The following is a 24,073-nucleotide window of genomic DNA, read 5'->3' on the forward strand; positions in this document are numbered from 1 at the left end:
TCAGAATTACAGGCAAGGTTTAAGTTAGACACTAGGCATTTTTTTTAAATACCTACAAATAAGGAGTTTTTTATTGAGTAAAAGGGGGGGACCACAGGGGTTTAGGAGAGACCCGGTCATGGAAGTGATTCATACAGGGGAAGACTGTACAATCAATAGGTTTTATGCTGAATTGATGAAGTCAAAACAGGATGATCTCGAAAAATGGATAGATAAATGGAAAAACAGTCTGGATATCAGCGGGGAAAGTTTTGGTATCTCTTTAGAAAAGGGATACTCGCTGCTATGTTCGGCACCACTTCAAGCGCAACATTATAAAATGCTATACCATCTATATTACACCCCTGCAAAAATAGCTCAATGGGGAGGCACAGTGGGCATTAAGTGTTACAGGTGTGGAAGTTTGGAAGCCGATCTGGTACATGTGTTTGCAACGTGTCCTCATTTATATTTGCTTAAAAAAGATATTGAAGGTTTTATAAATAAGATACTAGGAACTGAAATGTTGTTAACCCCCGCAATAATCTTATTAGGAGTGAATGAGGAGGAGGGGCAACTACAGGGCGGGGGGAATTTCTATTCGTAGCAGTATCAGCTATGAGATTATGTATAGCATCTGCATGGATAGACCCTATTGCACCTACTTTTCATCACTGGTTGGCCAAACTATTAACAATGTATAATTTGGAGAGAGAGATTTATGCAAGAAAGGGGAAAAGGGGAAGGAAATTGGGTAAGCTAATATGGAACCCCATTACTCGATGGAAAGAAGGGAGAATGGATTGAAAATTAGAAATGAGCGAATTCTTGAGAGCCATGGTGTTCTATAAGGTATTCAGATGCTTCCCCTGATACACTTGGAGAGGGATAATTATTAGTCAATTGATTATGGATAAACTATACAAAAGAGAATATATGCAATATAATGAAAAGTAGCATGCTAGTAACTGCCTGCGATGATTGTTTGTTTTGCTTTTGTTATGACTTATGTTTTCTGCTTTTCTTGTTAGTATGTAAATGAAATGGAAAAAAAAAAAAGTTTGCATTGTTATCCTCTGCTTTTTTTGCTTGAAGTAATGTGCCGTGCCTTGTACGTAAAAGTAAAAATCTCTAATAAAAAGATTAAAAAAATAAATAAATAAATAAAGTCGGTTCAACTGCTTTGCATAACTTTCTGTGACGTACCTTTTGCTGTATAATCACTGAAGCATGGCCTTTTCCTTTAATGCGTGGCATGGATATTGACTGGGCATGAACACTGATGCTTGGGAGTCTAGTGACTAACATTAATAGAAAGAGGGAGGTACTCGTACTGTCTCTGGGACTGATTCCGCTGTACTTCATCTGACCACATACTGGCTGGGGAAGGCCTTGTCACGGTGAGCTGCAGAAATCCTCCCTTCAGCCACTAACTCCATCCGGTTATGGCAGACTCACTCATGTCGCCACAAATTAGGTGGTACAGAGTATGGCAGGCTGCTGGTTGGACGGTTGAATTAAAATCACCATCAGACTCGCAAAGTAGATTTGAGTAATCTGTATACCCTGGTTTGCGTGCGCACACACACACACACACTCCTGTCATGGCCAGAGACATCAGCGCTTTGACTGGGAGCAGTCACAGCGCCCCTCCCCATGCACTGAGGATGGCTGGGCCCTCAGGCAGTGCAGCACTGGAAAGCTGAAATTCTGTACGCCTGGCCTAGTTGTTTGCTAATCATACACAGAAAAAAACTAATTATAAAAATACCTTTAATACCTTGATTTCATTCGATCTGACTATCCATTCATACCCGTCAATTCATCCTCATTTTTGGCGAGTGTCACTCTCTTTTTCATGATATTCACCCTGCTAAAAAGCAAAATACTTCCATGGGCTTTCACAGTCTCAAGCTCATTGCAAAACTACATTACTAAGTAATGCTATAATGTCTTGACACTTACTTTTAGCGTGTGCCTTTATGTCCGGTCCGCCTGTAAGCAGCTCCATGGTTCAGGACTACGCCAGCCAGCGAGAGCTGCATTTCGGGACAGGTCCGGCCGCCGGATTTTAACGCAGCGCCACAAGCTTATCATATCAGCCTGGCATAGCTGCTGCAAAACTGGTGACGGTCTCTCCTGTTGGTAAACTTGCACTGCTGCACAGTGGGCTCTAGATGCGCTGCGGTCCTGTGGGAATTGATCCGGCGGTTGCGGCGGGTTCAATGATTTTAATTTGCCACCATTCGCGGCGGTGCCAGCAGCGAGGCTATAATTTTCCGTAGCCAAGGCCAGCCGGCCTCCCAGGACTTAACTGCACCCCCAATCAGCAGCAGAACGTAACGTTGTGTGGGCCGACGCCTATGACGTTGGTCAAAATGTAATGCCATGCCCGGGGGAACCATAACGTTGTCTCCATTGATACATTGAAGCAACTTCTCTCTCAGCCATCCCCCAAGAAGCCCAGTGCTGCCGTGAGTGCGTACACTATGGAGGCGCGCTACCAGCCACTCCAGCTTAGTGCAGTTAGTAAGCAGCCCTACCGGCTTGACAGCCCAGGCGCTATCAGCCTATTATGCGTGACAATGCATTTCAGTGCGGTGATGCGGAACACCACACTGAAATGCGTGAGTGTCACACCTGAAGCGTGATACTTGGCAGGCATGAATGAGATGGATTAAGATCATGTACACCAAACCTGTGGCCCGCATCAAAGTGAATAAGCACATATCAGACCCGATCCATATAACCCGTGGGACAAGACAAGGGTGCCCATTATCACCCCTATTGTTTGCAATAGCGCTGGAACCGCTGCATGCAAAATCTGACAACATAAAGCCACAGCACTTCAGTTCCCCCAGCATCCCATAAACATATCAATTTACGCGGATGATATGGTTCTGTATGTGCATGGACCTCTGTAAACCTACCACCTCTCTTGAGGGAATATATTACATTTGGTAGGCATTCAGGTTTGCAGATTAACTGGAGAAAATCCATTATAATTCCAATACCAGAAATAACTAAACCCCATCCAATAGATTATCCACTAGAATGGCAAGAAACACCAATAAATATCTAGGGATATAGTATAATTGGGATTTAGACACAGTAATACGAACAAAATATAGAGCTACTATAACGAAATAAGAGGCTCAGGTTGAAAGTTGGATTCGCTTACCACTATCATTAGCGGACAGAACGGCCATCGTAAAAATGGTGATACTGCCCACGGTCCTATATTTAACAATATCCCCATCACGCCCGCAGCGCCAGTATTTGACAAGACAATTGTAACACAATTGATTTGGGCTGGTAAGCAAGCACGTATCAAGCTCAAAACGCTAACTTTACCCTACACCAAATGGGGCTCGCGGTCCCAAATTTCCTACTTTATTACCTCTACGCACAAGCGCAATATGCACACTACTGGTATCATCCAGTGCTGTATATGACACAAGTAGTAGTGGAAGATAGAGGCACAGCCCATACCACTCAGTAGAATCCTAACACACCACCGTCCTCATATAGCAAGAAAAGAAATAAATCCCATACGTACTACTAACTCGGCATGGCAGCGCATGGGAAAATGAACACATAAAGCAGCACTATATGCACCAGCTTTGCCTTTGAGGCATCACAAGGCTATCTCAATGGCACAAGAGGAAGCAAGTATGAATATGCTACAACAAGTTGGAATAGATACAATGGGAGATCTATATAATAATGGCACGTTCTGGACAGCACTGATCTAAGTTATATTAGTAATCAGTCTCAATTATTCAAATTTGCCTATCGTAGATTAAACGGGCGATTAGACAATTATACCCGGAATTTTCCAATGAACCACCGACACGGTTAGCACTCCAAATGATCATTACCAGTCAAAATAATGTGCATCTAGTCTCCAACTATATAAATTATTGCAAGACGATATAGCCAGGAATACAGGAAAAGCTAGGGACAGATGGAATATACATCCGGATACACTGCTAGATGAAGAAGATTGGAATAACTGTTATGCACTAACTGAAATGCTGACTCCTAACGGCAACTTGAGAATGTTACATTATAAAATTCTGCATCAAACACATCATACTCCCTTGAAACTACAGAAATGCGGACTAAGAGATTACTCCTGATGCAAGAGGTGCGGGACAGACAATGCTGACTTTATCCATTTCGCTTGGCACTATGTAAAAATGAGGAAATATTGGGAGGAGGTAACTACAATATTGGGTACAATATTAGAAACTACGCTGGAATGTACAATACAAACTTGTCTACTGGGCCTAGTGAAGCACTTGCAATCTGTGAAGAAGAAATTATGCACTACAGCGTTTTTACTAGCAAAAAGAAGGATCTCCTTACGTTGGGATAGCAAAAACAGTCCAAATAGCAGGATATGGCTAAACGACATGGTATACTGTAAAGACACCTTAAAAACATATGAGGAAGAACTTCCAACCAGCTCAAAACCAAGGGATTACTGGACACCCCTAATAGACTTCTTGCAGAACCACCCAGATATTCTAATCCCTGCCACTCGTAATGATCAATGTCTAGATGGACCAACCTATATATGTATACAGTACTGTACCTTGTATGTCAGTTATCAGTCATTCGCAATGTTGTGACGAATGTCAATATTGGCTGTTTTTTCTTTTTGTTTCTGTATTATGTTGCAATATGTGCTTTATGGAAAGCAATACATTTCTTAATAAATAATGACAAGAAACATTTAAAAAAAGATTCTGTACAAAAGGCTGTTTCTGTTTCTATGTTGGACATTTCAAAGAATTTGGAAGCTTCCTTGTCCAGAATGTTTGCTTTTCATGAAGGGACTTCTGTTAAAAGTAAAAAACGCCTGGCCCCTTCTGACTACTCTAGGGGTATTTCAATTAAAGTTTGTCCTCCCACCATAGAGGTGTCTAAATCTGGTCCTCCCTCTTCCCCTATAGTTATTTCTCATTTAATGGATACTGATGATGATGTTGGTATGGTGGAGGGGAGGACTCATATGTTTTGGATGGATCAAATGACCTTTCTAAACATGGGCCTCCGGAGAAAAGGCGTAACATTTACCTATGTTCAATCCCTCTCTCATTCGCCACCCTAACTCTACTGAGTTGTTCCCTTCTGATCACGTGGCTGAATATGTTCTTTTTTATTTATGTAATTCCCTTGATAAGTCCACAAAAAATAAACTGATATTAGAGTGTCCCCGTCCTTCCCTTCCTATTAATGTAACTAATACTCCCGTTATTGACTCTAACATGCTTATGTTTTTTTACCAAGTTTAGCAAAGATCCCAAGAAGGGAGGGGATAGGGCCTGGTCTAATTGCCAGGATAGATTGTTGGATTTGGTGGGTCTTCTCACCAGACTTTTCGATCTGGATGAAGAAGCCAAAATGGAAGGTACTTCTGTGGATCCCAATACCCTTTCTGATTGGGCCCAACGGGCTATTTGTATTTTGGGGAATGCCAATGCCCATATTTCGTTGGAGATAAGGAAAAGCCTTCTACTTAATATAGACACCAAACTAGTTTCTTTGGCTTCCAAGGAAGAGGGTTCTTCAGCTAAAGGTCTTCTATTTGGTAACTCCTTTATTAAAGAATTGGTAAAATAGGTCTCCACTTTTGCCACTATTGACAATGCCCAAACTTCTCTCAAAATGATTTTAACCCCTCTGGTTTTTGCCAGTCGGAGTCGCTTTGCTGGCCGCTCCTTCAAAAGAGGCTCCTTCAATCAGCAGAGTCAATCCAACTCCTACTTTGAATACAAACCTCAGTTCTATTCTCGATATTCCAGAGGCTTCCGGTCCAGAGGACACAGGAACAAAGGAGAACAGTACTCCGGTAAGTATTTCCAATTCTGGCCCTCCTTCCATAGGGGGCAGATTGGCTTTGTTTCTAGATTCTTGGTTTCTCTTTCCACAAATACCTGGCTCATCCAGTCATTTCATGGGTATTTCATAGAGTTCTATCATACTCCAGTTCAACATTACCTACCTCTTACCTTTCATTTTTCCCTAGATCAGAACAATATCATTTGCAACAAAATTGCGGCTCTCCTTTCCAAACAGGCAATTGAACAAGAATCCTTCGACCCTTCAGGTTTTCTCAGCAACGTTATTCTAGTTCAGAAAAACAACAAGAAGTTTTGCTTGGTCTTAAATCTAAAGGATTTCAACAATTTTGTAGTTTATCAGCATTTCAAAATGGAAACCATTTTACATCTCAGAGACATTCTTATCCAGGGCAATTGGCTGGTCAGGCTCGATCTTCAGAACGCTTATCTAATGGTTCCTGGTTATCAGTCACACAGGAAATATCTCCAGTTTCAATTGAAAGAAAGTTTATCATTACAAGGTGCTTCCCTTAGGCCTGTCTTCAGCCCCTTGGTGTTTCACCAAGATCTAATATCCGGTGGTGTCTTTCTAAGTGCTCAGGGAATTTGTCTCATTATATACATCGACAATATTTTTATCATGGCCCAAGGCAGAACCCTTCTGCTATCTCATCTTCATCTATGTCAGAGTCTCCTATTTTGACTAGTTTTTCTCTTAAATCTTCAGAAATCTGTCCTTGGAGTTTCTCTGTTTTCTCATAGATACCTACCGTTCCATCCTCCAACTTTCATCTCATTAAGTTTCACTTATAAAGGAGATTCGTCATTCTCTCTCTCTTCCGGTTTCTCTCTCTGGTCTTTGGCTCGGTTAGTAGACCTTCTGGCCTAGTCAATTCAGGCCATATTTCCGGGCCATTCCATTACAGAGGCCTTCAGCGATTGAAAATTCGACATCTTCGCAGAGACCTTGCCTATTCAGATCCCATTGCCCTTGACCAGGATTTCAAAGAGGAACTTCTCAGGTGGCTTCAACATCTAGACACCTGGAACGGAAGAACTATCTTTTCTGCTGCCCCGATCTAGTATTAGAATTCAATGCAAGTCAGACAGGTTGGGACGCAAGATGTGGTGAGTTCTCAACTGGAGGCGTATGGTCTCGGAAGGAGTCCTTCTTGCACATCAACAGTTTAAGAGATGCTTGCAGGGTCCTTTGCCATCCAGTCTTTCACCAAAAATAGAGTAAGTTGCACCATTCTTCTTCGCATGGACAATCTGCCCGCAGTCAGATATATCAATCATCTAGGAGGTACGAGGTCAAAGATTCTAGCAGATTTAGCCAGACATCTTTGGGATTACTGGCTAAAACACAATCTTTCTGTTCAAGCGGTTTACCTTCCAGGGAAATTAAATGTGGTAGCAGGCTGACATCTTCAAGATTCCACCGATTGGAGGTTGCACCCTTCGGTGTTCAATCGACTTTCATTCATCTTTGGAAAAATGTCAATAGATCTTTTTGCTTCTCGGCTGAATTCCCAACTTTCTTCCTTTTTCAGTTGGAGACAGGATCCGCAAGCCCTCGCCACGGATGCTTTTCTCCAATATTGGCCTCGGAAAATGTTATATGCTTTTCCTCCTTTTCTTCTCACAACTCCAGTTCTGGTGCAAACAACTTTCTTCCCTTGTTTTGGTAACTCCCTTTTGGCAGGCCCAACCGTGGTATCCCTCTCTTTTGGAAATGTCCTCAGATTTTCCGGTTTTGATTCCTCCTTTTCCAGATCTTCTCATCAACCCATTGGGACATCAGCACAGCATGATCCTATCTGGATCCCTGATATTTGATTTTTGGTAAAAGCTATCCAATGCATACAACAATCATAGGCCCCTGGTACCTCTAGGGTCTATATGTTTGCCTGGCTTGCCTGGTGTAGCTGGTGTTTGGCCAGGAATTCAGATCCCATTTGAGCCAATGTCATCTTTGTGGTCAATTTTTTTAGCTAGCTTAGCTTCTCCAGGCAAAGCTTATCGTACCATCAATACATATAGATCTGCTATTTCCACTAAACATCTACATGTCGATGGGAGACCCACTGGTGAACATCCTTTAGTTTGTCACCTGTTAAAGGGAGTACGACATGTTAAACCACCTCTTCCATATTACAATTGCATGTGGGATGTTAATTTAGTGCCTAAATTGTTTATTGATTGGCCAGATAATGTCTCTCTTTCCCTTAAACCGTTTTCTACGAAACTTACTATGCTTTTATGTCTTATTTCTTTGAACCATGTTTCTGATGTGAGAGCATTAGATGTATCCTCTTTTCAACTCTCTTCTCTTGGTGTCTTTTTCCAAGTTCATAGACGCACTAAAACTAATCTATCCTCCATTCTTTATCCCTTTTTTCTTCTCCACCTAAATTGTGTTTAGGTAATTGTTTGAAGACTTATGTATCAAGACTGCAGATTTGAGACTCCCTTCGTTCCTTCAGTTACTTATTTCTTTTCAGAGACCTCATAAACCTGTTTCCTCCCCTTCTTTACCTCGTTGCGTTAAATGGCTATGGCTTCTCGGGCTTTTTGGGCTTGTGCCTCTTTAAACTATATTCTCAAATCTGCAGATTGGTCAAATGTGAGTACATTTAGAACTTTTTACTGTAAACAAATTGTTAATGTTTTGGATTCTGTGATTGCAATGCTTTGAACTTGCATAATAGGAGCCTCCGTGTCTTGTAATAAAATTGAGATTTGCCTAGCCTTGGTGTCAGAAAGGATAGATTTTATTAAAGACACAGAGGCGATTATTATCCCACCTCATTTTTCCCTTTATTTTGCGGTGCCGGCTCCTTCTACCAGCACCTCCTCTTAATCTGGATGGGCCTTCACCCGATTTTAAGAACTGCTCTTCTCTCCATGGATTTCTTCAACCGTCTTTTGGACAATCTTCTCAGATATTTCTGATCTGTTTATTGGACATTTTTGTTATGTTCTTTGTTCTATTATCTGATTTATCTGTTAAACTTCTCGCCTCAAGAAAAGAGGACTTGTTCGCAGTCAACATCATTTGTGATGTTCTCGACATATTATTGGTGGCTGTATTGTGATGTCATTCTGCCATTCTTATATTGTTTTTTTCGGGCAAACGTAGTTCTTGTGTGGCTGCTGTAAAGATAAAGCTCCGTGCCCGTGGTTGAGAGGCCGCTCTGCAGGGTTGGTGGCTCTCTTCTCTGGGACTTGTGCTTTGAAAAAAATTATATATATATATATATATATATATATATATATATATATATATATATGTGCGCTCGCGTGTAAGGACACGGTCACACTCGCGGGGAGAAACTTGAACTCGCCTTTCTTGCCACAGCGTGCTTGAATAGCTGAGGAGCTCAAGAGAAAGTGATTCAATCCCATTTCGCCGTGGAATTCCTGAAGCGTTTCGAAGGCTCCCGCCTTCTCTTCAGAGGATTTGGCGAACTGATGATGGGAATGCAGGTACCAGCCCTGATACCGATCATGGCACGCCCCTGATGGGCAGTCCAAATGTCCCAGTGCCTGCTGGGACTGGTAGTCCTGTTTAGTCTTGGCGCCCCATGTGTGGATCGAGGCGGACGAGTGGTCTCCCCTCGCCAACCAAGCGACCTCACGATATCGGAGTAGCAGACGGATGTATGCCCGTCAAACTAGCAAGCTGGATGCTTGCCCTAGTCGGCTCCTACCTTGAGGCTGCTTGGCGGTGCTCAGCGTGTATGCAGGGGCTCTGCTCGCTCGTTACCATCATGGCGCTGCTGCACTCTTCTGGCGGGTGCGGTAAAAGGATGGTGATGGTTCTATCCACATATGTGCGCTCGCGTGTAAGGACACGGTCACACTCGCGGGGAGAAACTTGAACTCGCCTTTCTTGCCACAGCGTGCTTGAATAGCTGAGGTGCTCAAGAGAAAGTGATTCAATCCCATTTCGCCGTGGAATTCCTGACGCGTTTCGAAGGCTCCCGCCTTCTCTTCAGAGGATTTGGCGAACTGATGATGGGAATGCAGGTACCAGCCCTGATACTGATCATGGCACGCCCCTGATGGGCAGTCCAAATGTCCCAGTGCCTGCTGGGACTGGTAGTCCTGTTTAGTCTTGGCGCCCCATGTGTGGATCGAGGCGGACGAGTGGTCTCCCCTCGCCAACCAAGCGACCTCACGATATCGGAGTAGCAGACGGATGTATGCCCGTCAAACTAACAAGCTGGATGCTTGCCCTAGTCGGCTCCTACCTTGAGGCTGCTTGGCGGTGCTCAGCGTGTATGCAGGGGCTCTGCTCGCTCGTTACCATCATGGCGCTGCTGCACTCTTCTGGCGGGTGCGGTAAAAGGATGGTGATGGTTCCATCCACATATGTGCGCTCGCGTGTAAGGACACGGTCACACTCGCGGGGAGAAACTTGAACTCGCCTTTCTTGCCACAGCGTGCTTGAATAGCTGAGGAGCTCAAGAGAAAGTGATTCAATCCCATTTCGCCGTGGAATTCCTGACGCGTTTCGAAGGCTCCCGCCTTCTCTTCAGAGGATTTGGCGAACTGATGATGGGAATGCAGGTACCAGCCCTGATACTGATCATGGCACGCCCCTGATGGGCAGTCCAAATGATCAGAACAATATCATTTGCAACAAAATTGCGGCTCTCCTTTCCAAACAGGCAATTGAACAAGAATCCTTCGACCCTTCAGGTTTTCTCAGCAACGTTATTCTAGTTCAGAAAAACAACAAGAAGTTTTGCTTGGTCTTAAATCTAAAGGATTTCAACAATTTTGTAGTTTATCAGCATTTCAAAATGGAAACCATTTTACATCTCAGAGACATTCTTATCCAGGGCAATTGGCTGGTCAGGCTCGATCTTCAGGACGCTTATCTAATGGTTCCTGTTCATCAGTCACACAGGAAATATCTCCAGTTTCAATTGAAAGAAAGTTTATCATTACAAGGTGCTTCCCTTCGGCCTGTCTTCAGCCCCTTGGTGTTTCACCAAGATCTAATATCCGGTGGTGTCTTTCTAAGTGCTCAGGGAATTTGTCTCATTATATACATCGACAATATTTTTATCATGGCCCAAGGCAGAACCCTTCTGCTATCTCATCTTCATCTATGTCAGAGTCTCCTATTTTGACTAGTTTTTCTCTTAAATCTTCAGAAATCTGTCCTTGGAGTTTCTCGTTTTTCTCATAGATACCTACCGTTCCATCCTCCAACTTTCATCTCATTAAGTTTCACTTATAAAGGAGATTCGTCATTCTCTCTCTCTCTCTCTGGTCTTTGGCTCGGTTAGTAGACCTTCTGGCCTAGTCAATTCAGGCCATATTTCCGGGCCATTCCATTACAGAGGCCTTCAGCGATTGAAAATTCGACATCTTCGCAGAGACCTTGCCTATTCAGATCCCATTGCCCTTGACCAGGATTTCAAAGAGGAACTTCTCAGGTGGCTTCAACATCTAGACACCTGGAACGGAAGAACTATCTTTTCTGCTGCCCCGATCTAGTATTAGAATTCAATGCAAGTCAGACAGGTTGGGACGCAAGATGTGGTGAGTTCTCAACTGGAGGCGTATGGTCTCGGAAGGAGTCCTTCTTGCACATTAACAGTTTAAGAGATGCTTGCAGGGTCCTTTGCCATCCAGTCTTTCACCAAAAATAGAGTAAGTTGCACCATTCTTCTTCGCATGGACAATCTGCCCGCAGTCAGATATATTAATCATCTAGGAGGTACGAGGTCAAAGATTCTAGCAGATTTAGCCAGACATCTTTGGGATTACTGGCTAAAACACAATCTTTCTGTTCAAGCGGTTTACCTTCCAGGGAAATTAAATGTGGTAGCAGGCTGACATCTTCAAGATTCCACCGATTGGAGGTTGCACCCTTCGGTGTTCAATCGACTTTCATTCATCTTTGGAAAAATGTCAATAGATCTTTTTGCTTCTCGGCTGAATTCCCAACTTTCTTCCTTTTTCAGTTGGAGACAGGATCCGCAAGCCCTCGCCACGGATGCTTTTCTCCAATATTGGCCTCAGAAAATGTTATATGCTTTTCCTCCTTTTCTTCTCACAACTCCAGTTCTGGTGCAAACAACTTTCTTCCCTTGTTTTGGTAACTCCCTTTTGGCAGGCCCAACCGTGGTATCCCTCTCTTTTGGAAATGTCCTCAGATTTTCCGGTTTTGATTCCTCCTTTTCCAGATCTTCTCATCAACCCATTGGGACATCAGCACAGCATGATCCTATCTGGATCCCTGAGGACTTGTTCGCAGTCAACATCATTTGTGGTGTTCTCGACATATTATTGGTGGCTGTATTGTGATGTCATTCTGCCATTTTTATATTTTTTTTTCGGGCAAACGTAGTTCTTGTGTGGCTGCTGTAGAGATAAAGCTCCGTGCCCGTGGTTGAGAGGCCGCTCTGCAGGGTTGGTGGCTCTCTTCTCTGGGACTTGTGCTTTGAAAAAAATAATATATATATATATATATATATATATATATATTTTTCAAAGCACAAGTCCCAGAGAAGAGAGCCACCAACCCTGCAGAGCGGCCTCTCAACCACGGGCACGGAGACGCCCGTTACTTCACTCTCCATGAAAAACAAAACGAGAGGCCCAGTGCAAGACACAGGAGACTTTAATTCAGGCTTGAGCACAGTGCTTCCTCTAGTGTCCCAACTAGTTTCGGCAAAGCCTTGATCACGGGCAGGAAGTGTCAAAAAAAGTGCCTCTGTGCTTCGGTTTTTTAAATGCAGTTGCGGGTCACATGACTGCTGTTAACTACATCCCCCAGACTTCATCATTCATACAGTTCGTTGTAAATTCAAAAAACAATGTTGTTTATGCTCACAAAAAGTTGTACATTTTTCTCAGAAGTAAATGATGCACTCATTGTTCAATAAATCCAAATGGAAAGCAGTCAACATTGTCTCCCCCTTCTTGCACGATTGGAAAGGGAAGTCTTCCCATGCCAGCACGAGGGATTGCTAATTGAGGCACAGAGACAGCCTTGAAGCTCACTGGAGAGCTTTGAACATTGAAAATAAAACGGGAGTAAAAATAACGGGGTAACAATCACGGAACCTACCGGAAGGTATTATTAAGGGCTTCACTTCCGAGCATGCTACTCACTGGAGAGCGAATGCTGTTTGGGACAATGGTGTGATGTTTCCATTCCGGATGTTAACTGCCTCCCCTTCCCATGATTAAGGTGCAGGTGCACCGAAACACGTAGGGAGAGTCACCAGTCGGGGCGGAATGTGTGCCTTTGCCAATAAAGATTTTGTTAAATCATCCCTGGTGGAGTGGCGTTTCTAAGATCTGGGGCACCATCGGAAAAAAAATATATATATAAATATATATATATATATATACCAAAGTTGCGCCGGTAACTGAGCCACATGCACTTCAGGGGGGGTCAGTGTTACGGGACAGGTGACCCCCCGTTAATGCTCCAACACCTTACGAACTTGCCATTTTTAAACATACCCTACTGAAAGATTAAAAGGCAGCATGTTTGCTTTAATAGGAACCAATAAAATTGCAACATGCTGTTTCTCTTTGTGGACAAACAAATGGACACACCTGTTTAAAAGTGAACTCTGGGAGAACACCAAACCTTCCGGTAAAGCGTGAGGCGAGGTGAAAGCAGAGACTGTGCCCGTGGTCAAGCCTCTTTGGGAGAAGAAACGCGTTGGGTTTATTTCACCTACCTGCCAGCTTTCAACACGGAATAAAAGCATTTTTCCTGAAACCTTCAGCCTGGTGTCGGTGTTCCTACTTGTAAGGCAAGTTGGGTGGTGTTGGAGCATTAAAGGGGGCACCGGTCCCGTAACATTGACCCCCCCTGAAGTGCATATGGCTCAGTTACCAGCGCAACTTTGGTGGTGTTTAATTTTCCATGAGCCCGGCCTGCAAGCATTTTCAAAGACAAGCATTGGAAATGCAATAGGTCTCGCATTTCTTTGAGTTAGAGCTATTGGCGTTGTAAATGACAATGTCTTTTGCCCATGTTTTATGGAGTGTATGTGGTGTTTAGTGGAATTTTGTGGGTTGGATTGGAATTGTTAGTTGTGGAATTGTGTGGCATGAAATTGCGTGGCGTGGAATGTATTTGTGTAGTGAAATTATGTGGTATAGTGTGCAGTGGAAATATGTGGCTTGTAATTAGGTGGTATTGAGTGTACTGGAATTGTATGGAGTGTGATTGTGTTTTTATGGATTGTAATTATGGGAATTTGTATTTTGTGTTATGGAGTAGTATGTGTTGGAGTACAATTATGTGTTGTGCTGTTGAATTATGTAGCATGATGTGGAATTTTGTGGTGTGCATTGGATGTATGTGGTGTGTTGTGTCATTGTTTTGTTGAGTTGAATTATTTGGATTGTTTTTTAATTATGTGGTGTGGATTGTAAATATGTGGAGTTGAATTGTGTGGCGATGGAACTGTGTGGATAGCTTTGCCTTTTATGGTGAAAAAAACCAAAACATATAAGAGCTAAGCTCCATATCTGTGTCTTTAGGTGTTAAAACAATTATGTCAGGACCCATAATTGGAGCCTTTATGGGGCTTCTTGTCATTATTTTCATGGGCAGGATGGAGTAGCGACAGAGGGAAAAGATGCCACATACCAGAGGAGTGAAGGTATTGCAAGAATTACCACAGAAAGAAATAAGCAGATGGTCCCACCTACCAGGGGAGAGCAGCTATTGCAAGAAGGCTGCTAAAGAAAAGCTGATGCCTGCGGAGATTCACAAGCAAAATCACCAAAAGCCAGAATTAATGACTGCAGCAAAATGGTATCACGTGAAAATCAAACAGCATCTGCACGGCAGCCCTCTGCATACCAAATTACACACTAAAGGCTTGTGAGATTCTTGTAACATCTGAAAACCTTTGGCCTCCCTATTATGCAACCAATACCACCACTCATTGTATATAGAGAATATACAGAAAGGCACAAAAGTCTAGATAAACCACAAATGTGTTTCAACCACATAACTGCAGAAAATAAAATTCAAATAAATAAATAAATAAAAACACTATCTTGGAACACAAGTGCTTAGAACAATCCTCCAGATCTTAAAAAAATATTTTTTTTCCTAAGGCTGCATAAGTATTACTTCAAGCACATGGTATCAACAGAGATTAGTTACGTGTTATTCACAACGAGCCATTGCAATATCTTGGCCATCTGTGCCTTCACAGTGAAGATAACCCAGTTCCTATTTTGGGCTCTGGACAAACGTGGAGGTACTTTCTCACAATTAAGTATGGTTAAGGTCAGCACGATAATCAATCTTGTGTGCTTTATTTGTTTGAAGTCAGTCTCGCTCTAAATATAGGAGTATGTTTCTTAGGGAAATGAACCAACTGAATAGTATACAGTAAACAAAGCCAGTCACAAAGTTTTTTGGTAACTAAACTGGACGTGTGCCTACGCGATATCTGCAGTGTGTCACATCAGCTCCACAAATTAGTTGCTGGTAGCTGTATAAGTTATCAATTTTTATGCAGCACAATATCCTTAGTACAACAAAATCCACTGTTGCAGGGCTAAACACTTACAAGGTCCCAAAGGTGAGACCGATTGGCTGTTGCCAATGCTTGTTGGTTTGTTTAGAAGCAGCAACATTTTGGCCAGAAATGCTGTACAGTCACAGTGGTGGCAGAAGAGGAGCCGTCGAGAGGAAGTAGGCAATAAAAGCAGCGCGGCCCGTTCACAGGACACACAGCGAGACGACGGCGGGCGGGCCATTACAGGGCATTATTTGCACCCCAGCGATGTTTGTTGTTTGCCCTCAACCCCCAGTAGACGCCACTTAATTATCTACGACCGGCGATAAGCGCTGTTCATTTAAAGTGCAAAAACACACGCATTTCGCTGTCTCCACGAAAGAGGCCTGTCACTTCACACATGATAGCGCCGTCGAGCACATGCCACCTGCTTCTGAAGGATGGCTGAGTCGTCCCCTCCAGCCCTCCAACATTTTGCCTGCAGTGTGTACGCAGGTTTCAATAAACCCCTGGTGTTTTCGTTTTATTGTGGTGTATTCATTAATTATGCATAAAGTGTCCAAGCACAGCGCGGAATCCATACGTTTTCTAGATGAGCACACCTGCTGCTTCCATATAATGAGTCGCCATTTGGGGTGTTCTGTAGGACACCCACGCACACAGGCTATGCAATGGAACTTGAGGGAAGCTCATCAAACTTTATCAAATATTCTGCAGTTCCCCGGCCACAGACTTTGATTTTCTTGTTTTCTGTTCACTATTTATTGAGTCTAGTCTATATCCCGTCCTCCGCTCTTTGGAGGGCACCTGTTCCCCTTCTCTGGGTTGCAATCCCACCTTTTACACCCCCCCTTTAAAACTCGAGCGCCGACCCTTTCTCACCATGTTCCGGGCTCTGCTGCAGGATTTTAACTTCAATAGAAAGGGTGGTGATTATTATGACCTTTTGCGTGCTTACGTCATTGGCGGGGTGGGAGGAACCCAGACGCTTATTTATTAGTTGTAGTCTGTAGAGACAAGCATTGCAGCATTCCTTCTTCTAATAATAATAAAATCTACAACAAACGATTATTATCCTGATCATTATTATTAATAATAATACATACTTCTCTTATGCGGTTTGTAAGAACTTTATTATTAATATTAAGTGCTGTATTACTTGTGCAATTAATATTGAAAATAATAAAGATCCAGTGCTTATTACCAGCTGCATTGCCATTATTACTATTAATATTAACAATATTAAACAATAACAGTTAATAAAATAACAAGCCGTGAGCGTGCACATCCCGAAACCGGAAGTTCGGGAGCGTCACGCCTGTCGTGGGGCGGGACTTCCGTCTTCTCCGAGAAGCCCGCGCCCACGGAGTGGATGGCACAGGAGCAGTGGTGACGCAGGGCTCCCATGCCTCAGGGAGAGCAGTGCGGTGGCAGCAGAAGTCAGGAGTGGCGGCTGAGGCCGCTGATGCGGTAAGTGGGGCTTAATTGTGGGGGGGAGGGGGCGTGAGGGGAGGCGGCAGTGTGTGTGTGTGCGTGGGGGGGCGGCGGCGGTGTGTGTGGGTGTGCCTCTGTGTGTGTGTGGGGGGGGCAGCGGCGGTGGGTGTGTATGTGTGTCTGTGTACCCGCGTGTGTGTGTATGCGCGTACCTTCGGCCGGCCTCAGTAACGCTGTGTGTGTGTGTGTGTGTGTGTGTGCTCGCGAAGCGCGTCCACAAACCATAAGCGGCTCGTGCACCGGCCTGTCTCTCGTGGGAGGCAAAACAACAACAATAGGTCTCGCTGGCGACAGCGCTTTCGCGCTGCAACGCCAGGCGAGACCTAAAAAAGGACGGAATTTTTCCAGGTGAAAATCGGATGAAATGCGAGCATGGGGTGCAAGATGCATTTTTCTACTTGCTGGCTGAAGGAAGGATTGTGCAACGTGAGAAAGTTACAAGGTGAAGAAGTAGGTTAAAAAAGGAACTTGGCATTTTTAAACATACCCCACTTAAAGATTAAAAGGCAGCATGTTTGCTTTAATAGGAACCAATAAAGTTGCAACATGCTGTTTCTCTTCGTGGACAAAATAATGGACACACTTGTTTAAAAGTGCACTCTGGGAGAACACCAAACCTTCCGGTAAAGCGTGGACTGTGCCCGTGATCAAGCCTCTTTGGGAGGAGAAACGCGTTGGGTTTATTTCACCTACCCGCCAGCTTTCAACACGGAATAAAAGCATTTTTCCTGAAACCTTCAGCCTGGTGTTCCTACTTGTAAGGCAAGTTGGGGTGTATATGTGTATATATATATATATATATATATATATATATATATATATATATATATATATATATATATATATATATATATATATATATATATATATATATATATATATATATATATATATATATATATATATATATATATATATATATATATATATATATATATATATATATATATATATATATATATATATATATATATATATATATATATATATATATATATATATATATATATATATATATATATATATATATATATATATATATATATATATATATATATATATATATATATATATATATATATATATATATATATATATATATATATATATATATATATATATATATATATATATATATATATATATATATATATATATATATATATTACCTACTGGCGGTCGCCAGTAGGTATATATAGTTAGGATTTTTTCTCTATGGGTTTTTTGAAAATTCTATGTCTAATAACTTTGCCGTTTGTGGACGGAATTGGCTGAAATTTTCAGGAAAATGGCACATTTTGTTTCTGAGCAGCCTTTGAAAATTTGGGGGGGGTTCGTCAAGGGGGGGCCGAGAAAAAAGGGGGGTCCCAAAACGCGTTTTTCCCATGTTAATTTCCATAGGGCGGTTGGCCTCACTTTTAGCCCGAACGGCTGAATGGATTTGCACGAAACTTGGCAAAATTGTAGGGACTGGTAGCCCGATGTGCCTTTTGTAGGTCTCAATATATGTGCTCCAGTGGATTTTGAGAAATTAACGTTTAAAAAAAGATATATATCTGTAAGCGCGGACCAGGCAGCGGTCTGGTTCGCGGACTTTTCGCGCAACGGAGCTTTGTGAAGCGAAGCTGATTGGTTCTCCGGCGTCTGTCAACATTCCAAACAGTCCGTAGCGGCCGCCATCTTGTCTCTCGGTAGGATCGAGAGACAAGAGGAGGCGAAAGCGAAGGGGCAAATGACCATAAGGGGGAATAGTAGATCCTCGCTGACCCCCTAGGTTTGATGTGGAGGTTTTAAAAGGGCCCCGCGGGGCAAAAAAAAAAATAATAATAATAATCGAACGGCTGAATGGATTTGCACGAAACTTGGCAAAATTGTAGGGACTGGTAGCCCGATGTGCCTTTGCTAGGTCTCAATATATGTGCTCCAGTGGATTTTGAGAAATTAACGTTCAAAAAAAGATATATATCTGTAACAGCGCTCCGCTTCGCGTACTTTTCGCGTTACGGAGGTTTGCGAAGCTGATTGGTTTTTCGGCGTCTGTAAACATTCCAAACAGTCCGTAGCGGCCGCCATCTTGTCTCTCGGTAGGATCGAGAGACAAGAGGAGGCCAAAGCGAAGGGGCAAATGACCATAAGGGGGCATAGTAGATCGTCCCTGACCCCCTAGGTTTGATGTGGAGGCTTTGAAAGGTTCTCGCAGGGCAAAAAAATATATACCGTTTTTTTAGTTTTTTTGCGTGGAGTGCGCTCGGTTCGCGAACCGGGAAGCGTTCTGGGGAGCGTACTTTCTTGAAAATTAGTGAAAAAAGTTAGAGTACAATAATAATTGTGAGTGATCAGATGTAGGGTAGCTCTGAGAAGAGCTTTTGGGTTTATGGTACATTTAGGTACTTATAAGTAGGTACCAATGCACATTCTTAAATTCAGAGTGAAAACTCTGTTGCCCTCATCTGAGAAGTGAACTCCATCTCCTCTGTAGATATCTTGCATGTAGTAACGCAAGTTATTGTTGTACAGGGAGCCCATTCCATGGTCTCTCATGTAAGCTGAAACAGATTTGTTTACATGCTTCCTCGATTTCTCAATTTGTGGACAAAATTGGTTCGACCACCTCCATTTCTGTCTTTGGCATATATTTGAATATACCAAGGCAGTCTGAGGAAAAAGTGCCATCAATTGCTCAAAGGTGTCCTTTAAAAGCATTTCCAGACCTACCCCAGTCAAAGTGCCCAAATCATTACCTCCACAGTGCACAATTAACAGGTCAGGTTTTGGCAAATGCATAAAGGTTTTCACCAATGGTATCAATTGGTGACATTTTAATCCTCTGTGGCCAAACCACTTAATTTCCACATCTTGTAAATTGAGGTTAGGTAAATTCCTGTTTTCAGCGTACCTTTGAGCCCAATAGATGTAGCTATGTCCAACAATCCAGACAGAAAACATGGCGAGAGAAGGTTCTCTTGCAGTCAGATGAAGTGTGGCAATGAAATGGCAGTTGAAAAAATGAGAGTGTAAAATGAAAAAAACTGAGGAGTTTCTGTGTTAATGAAGCAGTAAGAGTGATTGGTGGATTTTGATTGCTGAAAACAGAAAGTTAGTGTGCATGGATGAGTTCGTTGAAAGATGTATTTTGAGTGGCGAAGAAAAAATCATTAAATGAAAGAATGCTTTGGATATGCAGGTGCACTGAGAGTTCAGAGTTCAATTGCAACATTGTTGTGTGAGAGGTCTTGCAAGAGGTGGTTGCTATGCAGAAAAAGCAGAGAGGGGGCAGAGGGGGGAAGGGTTTTGCTTTGAAAAAAAGTGAGGGAAGAGTTTTGATTGGGTGACATGAGAGATCTGTGTGAGGAATTACAGCATTTCTGTGCTTTTGATAGCTGCAGACTCTGGAGTGCATACCTTTTGCTCTGCTGAAGACAAATTGGTGTGTTTCTGAGACTGTTTTGAAACTCAAAGTACTTGCTGAGGTGAGAAAAAATTTCTTTAATTTAGATAGAAAATAGTGTGCTTTAAGGAGAAAATTATGAAGAAAGTTGTGTTTTTCAAATGTTGCTTTGTCTCAAGTGTTTCACAAATAGATTTTGTTTGTTTGAGAAATTGTAATTGGAGAAAATGTGAAGTATTAGTACTGACAGGGCTTTTATGTGCATAGGAGCTGTGGAGTGTTTTCAAATTATGACTTGTAAATCGTTTTTGAGAAAAAGCAATGGTTTTAATATTGATGAGAAGGACATAATGGTGTCTGCTTCTTTATAAGGTAATTGAGAGTCTTTCCCATTTCAATGTAAGAAGTTTGTCTGTGGAGCAAATTGCTTGTAAATATGCTCCCACCTGTGCATGGCAAATTTAAATTTTGAATGTTTCCGTTACATAGGCATGTTAAAGGTGACTGAAACATGCTGCAAAGGCAATCAAAAAATGCTTTTATGTGTCTTAAGGACATTTTAAGTCATTTCCCCATGTGCAGTGTTTTCAAATTATGAGTTGAAAATCGTTTTTGAGGTAAAGGAATGTTTTCAAAATTTATGTGCGCCATATGACCCCAAATTTTTTTTTCAGGGGTGCAGCAGGGTGTTCTTGAGATACCCCTGCACCGTCGGAAAAATTCGTAATTTGCGATGAGGTAATTGCTAATCGCAAATTGCACCTTCATTCCTATGGGCCTCCTGCTGCATGGAAATGAATGGGTAATCTTGCTGAAATGCAAAGTCGAATCTGTATTTAAAAGGGTCTGCACCTCTGTACGGGTGTTCGCTATGTGAAGCACGAAAGTTTCACGGGCCGAACTCAAGGCCACCTCTCTCTGAGACAAAAGAGCTCTTATTCTTGCCATGCTGTTGAAATGTGCTCCCAAGGTTGGTATTTGTGGCCAGATTGAAAACTCCCTATGTTCATGTGTGGGAGGAAATAGAACATTTCTGCAGCAAATAACCCGTTCATTTACTGTTACGATAAAATGAATACTTTTAATTAACCCAGAACAATCTTCATTATTGAGCATCAAATAACTACCATTTTCCAAGAACTTGAACGTGGGGATGATAGCAGGAACTGGCGTGCCTTGCAACACGCAAGCCATATTTGGTCGGTGTTTGTTGCATGAACCGTGTAACTGTCTGTGCCTACACATTAGTGAATGATCTGGCGTCTCAGTGCATTCCTCTCCATTCAGATAAAGTTCTTGATCATCTTTGAAAATCTGTATGTGTATGGAAGCGACCAGACTTGATGAAGAAAACCACTACCTAAAGGTTAATAACGACCTATTGGTATATATTTCATACAATTTGAAAACTTATATAAAGCAAAAGGCAGCGTTATTAAACCGTGGATAAGGCACGTTGCCAAAGCAGTCAACCTTTTGGATTTATACTGGAAATGTTAAAGGAAGAATTACGGAGTAGGGCCTGTAAATCTTTAATAGACAACGAGTAAAATTACTCCAACCATCGTATTCCTCTAACTCCGGGATAGTAGGGGTGTTTAATTTTTTAGAAGTAGCCAATCCAAAGCATTTGGTCTGGGAAATTGTTTCATTCACAAACAACATATGTTTTGGGATGAGACATGCACGGTGGAAAGCCTCAGTGCCTTGTACCTGCCAGGTTCGTGAACCCCAAACTGATGTAGATCCTGGATATTTTTACTCTGTATTACGTTAGCATGGTCTCATTACTGGTTTAAACGCCATTTTTCCTTTTTTGTAAGTTCTGCACACGACACTTAGTTGTTGCTTTAGCTTTCAGCCTACCTGCGTCAAGATCTATGCCTGCTTCAAGCAGGCGCAGGGTTTTGATGTAGCTTTGTCCTATCTGATTGTAAATGCGGCACACCGTGGGTGGCAGAGCAGCGGTGCACGTTAACTGGTGCATCCCTGGGGATGTGCTAGTTAATATAAATCTGCCCCTTTACATTTAATTATGTGCAGGGGACACAGAGTAGGTGAGGTTTATCCAAGGTTAAGAAGAGATGAGTCCTGTTCAGTGAAAAATTGAAGATAGGCTTCAGTATATTATATACTTAAGTAGTGTGTTAAGTTTTTGATGACTGTTATTAATTTACTGTTGGGTAATAGTGGTTAATAACATTTTTTATTATATTTTACCACAGATTCAACTGCACATTATTTCAAGATTTTAGGATGCCTAGCAAAGAAAGAGTAAGAAAGGCTGGAAAACGTCAAAGACAGCAGGAGCATGGAATATTGCAGCAGTCCTCTAACAAAAAGATTTGTCAAGTCACCAAGAAAGCACCGGGTAAGAGTCGAAAAACAGTCATAAGAAATATGTCTAGTAAAAAAAATATTACTACAGAAAATGTTTCACTCCAGAAAAGGAGACCGAATTCAAATGGTAAGGAAAGGCCAATGAGAAATGTTACTGCTAGAGTAAGAGATAACTCTATGCATGAAAGTAGAAGGAAACAACAGTTTACGGATATTCGTAAACGAATGTTCCGCAACAGGATAATTGGGAATTTGTTAAAAAATATTAAGAAAGGTCAGCAGAAAGTGGTTTTTTATAAGAGAAAAAAAATAGTTGAGAAAGTTATTGATCAGGCCTTTGAAATTAAACGTAAGTTATTTATTTTGACAATCAATAGAATTAGGAAGCTAAACAAGGTAATTTATGATTTCAAAAGAAATAGTAGATGGAAGAGAATAGTTAATCGTAGTAATTTTTGTGAAGTTTTTTCTGGAGAATGGATGCATAGTTCAAGCTCTGAGGCATTTTTTAATGAGGAGAGTTATTTCCAGGATAATGATTTGGTGCATGCAGTTGACACCAGTGGTCGAGCTTATGAAGTGAAAGATGGTTGTCCAGTTGAAAAAGAAAAACTTGTGAGAACAGAGATAGAAGAGGTGTTAGGTAATGAGGTTTTAGGGAGACGTCCTAAGGGTCCTGTGTACACCTGGAAGTGTAGTAGTATTTGCAGTGTACGACAGGATTCCATCAATTTGCTTTGTGATTTTATACGGTCATTTAGTAAGAAAAGTTTGAAGCAGAAAATGAAGTTGTTGCAAGAATTAGATCCTTGCAGAGTGAGAGAAGTGATAGGTTTGCATGGTCATTCACTGGCTTGTCTTTCCAGGAGAGTATGCCAGAGTGTTTTTCATCATTTCAGGATGCTAGCAGTGCATCATAATAAAGTGAGGAAATTAGTTAGAATGTTGTATTATGCTAAGAGTCCAGCAATTATGCTAAAACAATTATGCGCTGCTCTTTTGCATGGTTCTGAAATAGATGTGAAAAATATATGTGAAGAAATTGAGTTTTGTTACTTTGGAAGTAAAGAGGAGAATGTTGAAATTGACCAAGAAGAAGAGAGTAATGTGGAAGATAGTGTACAGGTTTCCAGTACAGATAATTTCCAGAGGGAAATTGCGACGTTTGAGGTGAAATCAAGTGAGAGGCCAAATTTCACTTGTGTGTGTTGTCGACGCACTTATTATAAGAATCAAACTAAGTTAGTGGATTTATATGGAAAAAGTGAAAGGGAAAATAATAGTGAATGGAAGGATTTTACAACATACTTGATGGTAGAAAATTGTTTTGATTTGGGATTGGATCAACGTGTGTGTACTTATTGTTGTAACAAATTAAATCAAAACCAGATGCCTGCTAGAGCAGTTCATAATAATCTGGAATTGGTTGAAATTCCTTCTGAATTGAAGGATTTAAATACTTATGAATCTATTTTGATTCAAAGTATCCATCCCTT

General features: G+C 41.9%; 1 protein-coding gene and 1 pseudogene across 10 annotated transcripts in view; one reads left to right on the forward strand and one right to left on the reverse strand.

Moving 5' to 3' along the window:
• ACACB (acetyl-CoA carboxylase beta) overlaps positions 1-24,073 on the reverse strand; it is a 2,338,068-nt gene that overhangs the window by 1,849,557 nt on the left and 464,438 nt on the right. The gene's annotated exons all lie outside the window — the stretch shown is intronic.
• LOC144792052 (uncharacterized) lies at positions 5,269-7,680 on the forward strand (annotated as a pseudogene).

This window comes from Lissotriton helveticus, chromosome 11 (genome assembly GCF_964261635.1).
Source record: "Lissotriton helveticus chromosome 11, aLisHel1.1, whole genome shotgun sequence".
Taxonomy (NCBI): Eukaryota; Metazoa; Chordata; class Amphibia; order Caudata; family Salamandridae; genus Lissotriton; species Lissotriton helveticus.